General features: G+C 40.6%; 1 pseudogene; it reads right to left on the bottom strand.

Annotated features, from left to right (window-relative positions):
* Window positions 1-1,139: 1,139 nt before the first annotated feature.
* Window positions 1,140-1,358, bottom strand: LOC127688266 (uncharacterized; annotated as a pseudogene).
* Between the last annotated feature and the right edge of the window lie 6,048 nt (window positions 1,359-7,406).

Here is a 7,406-nt window from a genome sequence, read left to right as displayed (position 1 = left end):
TATTGAAGATATTTGCTGGCCCTTTAAGTTGTAAATCTTCACTCTCATCTATGCCTATAATCCTTAGGTTTGGTCTTCTCATTGTGTCCTGGATTTCCTGGATATTTTGGGTTACAAGCTTTTTGCATTTTCTTTAACTTTTGAGTCCATGGTTTCTATGGTACTTTCAGCATCTGAGATTCTTTCTTCTATCTCTTCTATTCTGTTGTTGATATTTGCATCTATGTCCCCTGATTTCTTCCCAAGGTTTTCTATCTCCAAAGTTTTCTCCCTTTGAGTTTTCTTAGTTGTTTCTACTTCTGATTTTAGATCCTGGATGGTTTTGCTTAGCTCCTTCATTTGCTTGTTTGTGCTTTCCTGTAATTCTTTAAGAGATTTTTGTGTTTCCTCTTTCATGACCTCAGCCTGTTGACCAAAGTTCTCCTGTATTTCTTTAAGTGATTTTTGCGTTTCCTCATTATTGTCTTTTGTATTCTCCTGAATTTCTTTCAATGATTTTTGTGTTTCCCTTGTAAGGGTTTCTAACTTTTGATCTATTTTCTCCTGAATTTCTTTAAGTATGTCCTTCATGTGTTCCTGTACCAGCATCATGACCAGTGATTTTAAATCCAAACCTTGTTTTTCTGGTGTGATGGGGTATCCAGGACATGCTGTTAAAGGAGAATTGGGTTCAGATGCTGCCATATTGCCTTGATTTCTGTTAGTGGCGTTCCTGTGTTTGCCTTTTGCCATCTAGTTCTCACTGGTGTTAGTTGGTCTTGTCAATGCTGGACTCACCAGTGAAAGCTGCCTCTTCCCAGCTGGCCTCTGGTGCGCAGCTGTCCTCCTGCACTGCCTGGAGACCGGGTTCTGTGGCCCAGGCTGTTCAGATCCCGAAGCAGACACCTGAAGACCTCCACCCGGGGCCTGCTGGACTCAGCAGAGCACACTGACTCCTCCCAGCCGGCCTCCCGGGTGCCCCTCTGGCCTCTTGCAGGGCCTGGAGATGTGGTGTTGCAGCCCATGCTGTTCTGGATCCCGAAGCGGAGATCTGAAGGCTCCCGCCAGAGGCCTCAGGACTGGAGCCTAAGCTCTGTGGTGCCGACCCACTGGAGCAAGCTGTGCGCTCCAAAAACAAATTTTCTATTTAAAAAAAAAAAAAAGAGTAGCCATTACATATTGTTGCTGGTATGTACCTGGGTTTTATGACTTCATAAGAATTATTTGTATGGCTGTGACATGACACATTAAAATGACTGAACCAAAAAGAAGCTTGAATTGAGACAGTGAAGTCAAAAGGTCCTAGTGTTTCATGCATAAAATCCTCCACTGTTACTGGCCTTCTACACTTGATCTTAGCCAAAAGGCCGAGAAGCGATTGTTACTGGCCTTCTTATATCCAAAAAATCCCTTAAAAGACTTACAGAAACTTCTAAGACTTCTTTGACCATGGAATGAAAAACATTTCATAAAATGTTGTTAACACTCCCCCTCAACAGTAAGATTCAATAAACATTTGTGTATGTGGATGTGTTTAACAGACAGCCATAAAATAAAATACCACAATGCAACAGAAAGCTATTAGAATGGATACTCATAAAACAGTTAATGCCCGTCAGCAAGCAGAAAACTAGTAGCTTCTCCCTCTATTGATACTTATGCTTGCAAATTAATGATGTTTTTACTTAACTGATGGCAGCTGTCTCCATGAAAAACTATTAGCACAGTAGATCTTTATTGAAACTGGCAAAGTAATAAATAACGCTTGTGACTTCTCCTTTGTTCACAAGGTTAATTGTTATTTAATAACAATTGTGATGCGCTAAGAGCTTCCAAGAAATTATATATGCAAACCATTAGACTAAAATAGAAGTCTCAACAATGTACTAATTTATAAGTTGTTGATAGACCAAAGGCACAGAGGTGGTACAGTACTGGATAATGTGATGATTGCCAGGCTTCTGTGTTGTCATCTTATTTTTCATTTACATTGACGTATACTCATTTAGCAAAATAGCAAGCTATTAATCCAGGAGATACAAAGATTTATAAGATACCACTTTTGACCTTGGAAAATGTTCCATGTTGTTAAGGACACTAAATACACATAAGTGGATTAGTAAATGAGTTCCAGTTTATAACATACAAAGACAAACTACTGCAACCTGGTTGCAAAATCTTTCATAGACAATGCTGGACAGAGTTTGCTGAAATTTAATTTTTTCAAGGCTATCGAATTTGATTAAAGAACTGTTTCTTTCCTAGTCTCTGACAAACACATCCTAATTTACCTAACTGTAGTCATTTATTTAGACACTATTTCCTCCTCTTTGTCCTATCAAAAAGGAGTGTGGAGGCCAGTCGAAATGGCGGAGAAGCATCTTAAAAAATGCTCAACCTCATTAGTCATTAGGGAAATGCAAATCAAAACAACCCTAAGATTTCATCTTACACCAGTCAGAATGGCTAAGATTAAAAATTCAGGAGGCAGCAGGTGTTGGAGAGGGTGTGGAGAAAGAGGAACACTCCTCCACTGCTGGTGGGGTTGCAAATTGGTACAACCACTCTGGAAATCAGTCTGGCGGTTCCTCCAAAAACTGGGCACCTCACTTCCAGAAGATCCTGCTATACCACTCCTGGGCATATACCCAGAAGACTCCCCACCATGTAATAAGGATACATGTTCTACTATGTTCATAGCAGCCCTATTTATAATTGCCAGATGCTGGAAAGAACCCAGGTATCCCTCAACAGAAGAGTGGATGCAAAAAATGTGGTATATCTACACAATGGAGTACTATTCAGCCATTAGAAACAATGAATTCATGAAATTCTTAGGCAAATGGATGGAGCTAGAGAATATCATACTAAGTGAGGTAACCCAGACTCAAAAAGTGAATCATGGTATGCACTCACTAATAAGTGGATATTAACCTAGAAAACTGGAATACCCAAAACATAATCCACACATCAAATGAGGTACAAGAAGAAAGGAGGAGTGGCCCCTGGTTCTGGAAAGACTCAGTGAAACAGTATTCAGCAAAACCAGAACGGGGAAGTGGGAAGGGGTGGATGGGAGGACAGGGGAAGAGAAGGGGGCTTACGGGACTTTCGGGGAGTGGGGGGGCTAAAAAAGGGGAAATCATTTGAAATGTAAATAAATTATATCGAATAAAAAAAAAAAAAAAAAAAGGGCTCACTCAAGTCAAGTGGCCACAGCAAAGTCTGGACCAAGGCTTAAGTGACCCAGTTTTGTATGTCTTTAAGGCATTAGAAGATGATTGTGTCAATATTGTCCTTTATACTTTGCCCATTTTGAATATAGTACTTCAAGTCTCAACACACAAATTGCAAGCAAAAAAATAAACAAAAAAGGAAAAGGAATAATGTTGAAATGGTGGTAATGGTGATGTAAAATGAAGAGTAGAGAAGAAGAAAGGATAGAGAAGAAGGCAGATGCACTTAGCAACATGAACTGGGGTGTGGGGGGAGGGCTTTGAAAGTGCATCTACTGTAGGCTTTGCAGCATCTCCAGTACTAAAATCATTCTAAGTTTACAGGTAAGGAAAAGTGCCGTTAAATTCCTACAGTCATGTGGTAAGTGGCTGGCTGCTCATAAGTATGAAATCCCATACAGGTTTGACCTGAGATCCCATATGCTAACACACAACACTGTATGCAATAGAGGTTGTACAACCTCTAGTAAACCATGCCCACCCTACAATGCTGAGATAAGGGCTTAGGGGTATACTGACTGCTGCTGGTTGACAAAGTCCTGGAAAAGGCTCAGATTGTTACAACAGTCCCTAAATGGCATTTCCAATGTTCCTGCTCTCTGTGATGCATTCAGTTACCAAGACAATCATCTCAAATAAGAATTCCAGTGAAGCTTAGAGCAAATTAATTAGCCATGCTCCAGACACATTAAAACTCTGCAAGCAGTTACCATAGCAGGTAACCTTGCATGTTTTACAAAGTGTGGCGTTTTCATTTCAGCTCATGTTTAATAATGAATAATTTTCCCTGCCCCCTGCTAAACACTGAATGATGAGAAACCCAATGCTAATTCAGGGGTGTTGAATTAATCTGTTAGTAGAATATTCACATTTTCCCCAAGGCAACCTTCCCCTTATTCAGGTTATAGCTATGTTCCTACCCTTATCCTCCCCCAACAAGTCCCAGCAAATGTGTGGAAAGGAGATAGGTCTTTATGCTTGGCAATGTGGAGAGCAGTGGGACTTCCTAGTGTGTAAAGGGGAGGAGTGCACAGAAGCCATCAGGTACCGGCAGGTGGCCTCCCTGCTCATTCTGAGCCTCCTTGCAATAAAGCGTCATCATGATTCTCATCTGCAGAAAGTGAATCCAGCATCCTCCATTTCTCCCAAGCCCTCTGTCCTGCTCTAGTTGTCTTCAGAAACGGTAATGTGCTCTGGCCTTATACTCTCTTCTATGAATGCAAGTGGCATTGTGACAAGGGCATTGTTTTGTTCACTGCTGTCTCCCTAGCACCTAAACCAGTGCTAAGCACATGGAAGGTGTTGCTGAATAGTAAATAAGCATCAAATGCATTTGTGAATGATGTCTGTTTTACGTAGCTATTCCTAAGAATATAAGAGAAAAGAATAAAACCATATAGTGTAGCAATACTCCACCCAGTTTCCCATCTGTTCGCTGATGTTCTTCCTCTCCTCTTAACTCCAGCTTTTTCAATAGCCCTGTAGCTGTCCCAACAATCTAGAACATTAGGCCCTATCACAAAACTAAAGTCCAGAATTGCTGCATCTTCTCCCATATCCATCTCAAAAATCATTTCAGGCCAAAGACTCAAATATGAGCTAAGTCAATCATTAAATATTCATAAAACAAATGTTGTATACCTATTACAAAGAATTGGGCTAATGTAGATGAGTAATAGATAGATAGATGGTGGGTTGATATGGATATAGACATGATGGATGGGTGACTGACATACAGTTTAATCTCAGTCGATCACTGAACATATATATGAGAAATTAGTGACTTTGTCTGCCTTTAATAAACAGAATCTGGAAAATGTGTTACTACTAGAAAGGTACTTGGCAGAGAGTGGGAAATGCATACCAAATGTGTTCCCATGTCTGTGGAGGACAGAGGCAAATACTGAGCATCTTCTTCAATCACACTTCACATTATTTTTTGCAGCATTGTCTTGCTAAACCTGGAGCCCACTGGTCTTCGGGGATCCATGCCTAGTTCTGTGTGGCTCGGGGATTGATCTCAAGTCTTCATGTTTGTGCAGCAAACACTTTGTCAAGTGAGCTAGTTCCCTGACCTTAGAGGATACATTTTCAGATACATATTTAGAATAAAAGGTTGTAATGTAGAAAAAGTTGGTCTATTTCAATTTCTAACTCAAAATTAACTAGGCATCATTATATACTACAAGAAAAGTGTGAGTGGGCAGGCAGAAAGTCATCAATAAATTTCAGCATGGCTCCTGAAAGAATTTACCCAACCAAATGAGAGTTTTATGCCTTAGGATATCTATAAGAACAGGAAACTTATTTTTAAAGAACTGAATCTTCATCCTTGTGTTCTTGGTGAGAGTTAAGTTCTCAACCCACATAATGGTACCCACTGGATCCCAACGCCAAAGAAACTTGGTAAACTGAAAATCAACCTAAAAATGCAATGCATTTGTTCCGGGGAAGAAGCTAAGTTAGGTGTGATTTTTGGATTGGTCTCCCAAGAACTTGTAGCTCTCCATCCATTCTTTTCATGTAAAATAACTGTGACGGTTTATATATACTTGGCCCAGGGAGTGGCCTTATTAAGAGGTGCGGCCTTTTGGACTAGGTATGTCACTGTGGGTGTGGGCTTAAAAGCCCTATCCTAGCTTCCTAGAAGTCAGTCTTTCACTAGCAGCCTTCAGATGAAGATGTAGAACTCTCAGCTCCTCCTGTACCATGCCTGCCTGGATGCTGCCATGCTTCCAACCTTGATGATAATGGACTGAACCTTTGAATCTGAAAGCCAGCCCAAATTAAATGTTGTCCTTTATAAGACTTGCCTTGGTCATGGTGTCTGTTCACAGCAGTAAAACCCTGACTAAGACAATAACTTTTAAACCAGAATAAATTAGCCTCTGTGATAATACAAAGTAAGGAATGCCTGTAAACATGTTATCCTTATTAAGAACTCTCCATTCACATCACTTTGCTTGACTGGAATGTATTTCTCAGTGCATTGTTTACTATCTGCTGTATTGTTGCCTATATCCACCAGTTGCTAATGTGTGCTACACAGATGCAAAGTTAGTTGCAAAAGCCCAGGAGATACCCAAGGAAAGATATCTGGCTGTGTGTTGAGCCTCTGAAATAGTCCTGCCTGTTCCCTTGAAGATGTTGTGAATTACAGGATAGTGGTATAAGCTCTTTGCCATGGAGGCCTCCTGGTAGCTAATGAGTACCTTCAGGGGCTAACTAAGCCATGTCTCTGAATCCTGATGGACAGATGAGAGCTGAGATACCCATAAAATGTTCAGTCAGGGCCATCTTCACCAACCACACAGTCTAACAGGCTCCTAACTACACCTATGTCAAAATTTCTCCTTCTCTCTTTGATTGAGTTACTTAAAAGACTGAAGGAGATAGAAGGTAGTCAGGAGAGAAAGCTGGGGATTTCATTCTGAAAACAAAGGGGCCTTTCCCTTATCGTGGCACCACTTTACAGCATGACAACATGGGCACCGTGGTGGACAAAAAAGCACCTATGAATGAACAGAATGGTATTTATGTGTCCAAACCAAGTCAGAAAAGGGGTTGGATGATGACCTCCAAGTGAGGCCCATCCTGTCAGATTCTAGAAAGATGAATACACGGCACAAATGCAGGTAGGTTTGGTACTGCAGACAAATTTAGGCTATAAGCTCATAACTTTCTATCTTTCCTTGTCCTAGAACTCAAAAAAATAAATGGCTAATGTGATCAGCACATCTCTGGATCACTAACATTTGCAGAAGATAAATTAATTTTAATGTAGGGGCTGATTAGTTAATAAAAGAGGTGTCTTTAAGACTTGCAGGACTTCATTTGCAGCCTTAGAGCTTTGTTCTTCTGACAAGAGACCCTTGTTAATTACTTATGGTACACTATAGATACAACCCACTTTAAACTCACAGCAGCCATTTTGACCTAGATGTAAACCTATGTATTTTAGATCTCCCATTAAGAATTACTTTCATGAAAAGAGGAACTGAGCACTATCTCACATGTTTAAGGGGCTTGGAAAGACTATGCCCCAATAGCACAGAGGAACTGCGAAGAAAAGGCAGAGAGAACCAAAGACCAATTTTCTTGGGAAGCAGGGTTCTTAGGCAAGACAGCATTCTAGTCACCTCCTGTGCTGTTGTGCTCTGTCCATGGTAGAGAACATGGTTTTCCCCTGGC

Source organism: Apodemus sylvaticus, chromosome 6, assembly GCF_947179515.1.
Source record: "Apodemus sylvaticus chromosome 6, mApoSyl1.1, whole genome shotgun sequence".
Taxonomy (NCBI): Eukaryota; Metazoa; Chordata; class Mammalia; order Rodentia; family Muridae; genus Apodemus; species Apodemus sylvaticus.
This window is presented reverse-complemented; position numbering and strand designations above follow the sequence as displayed.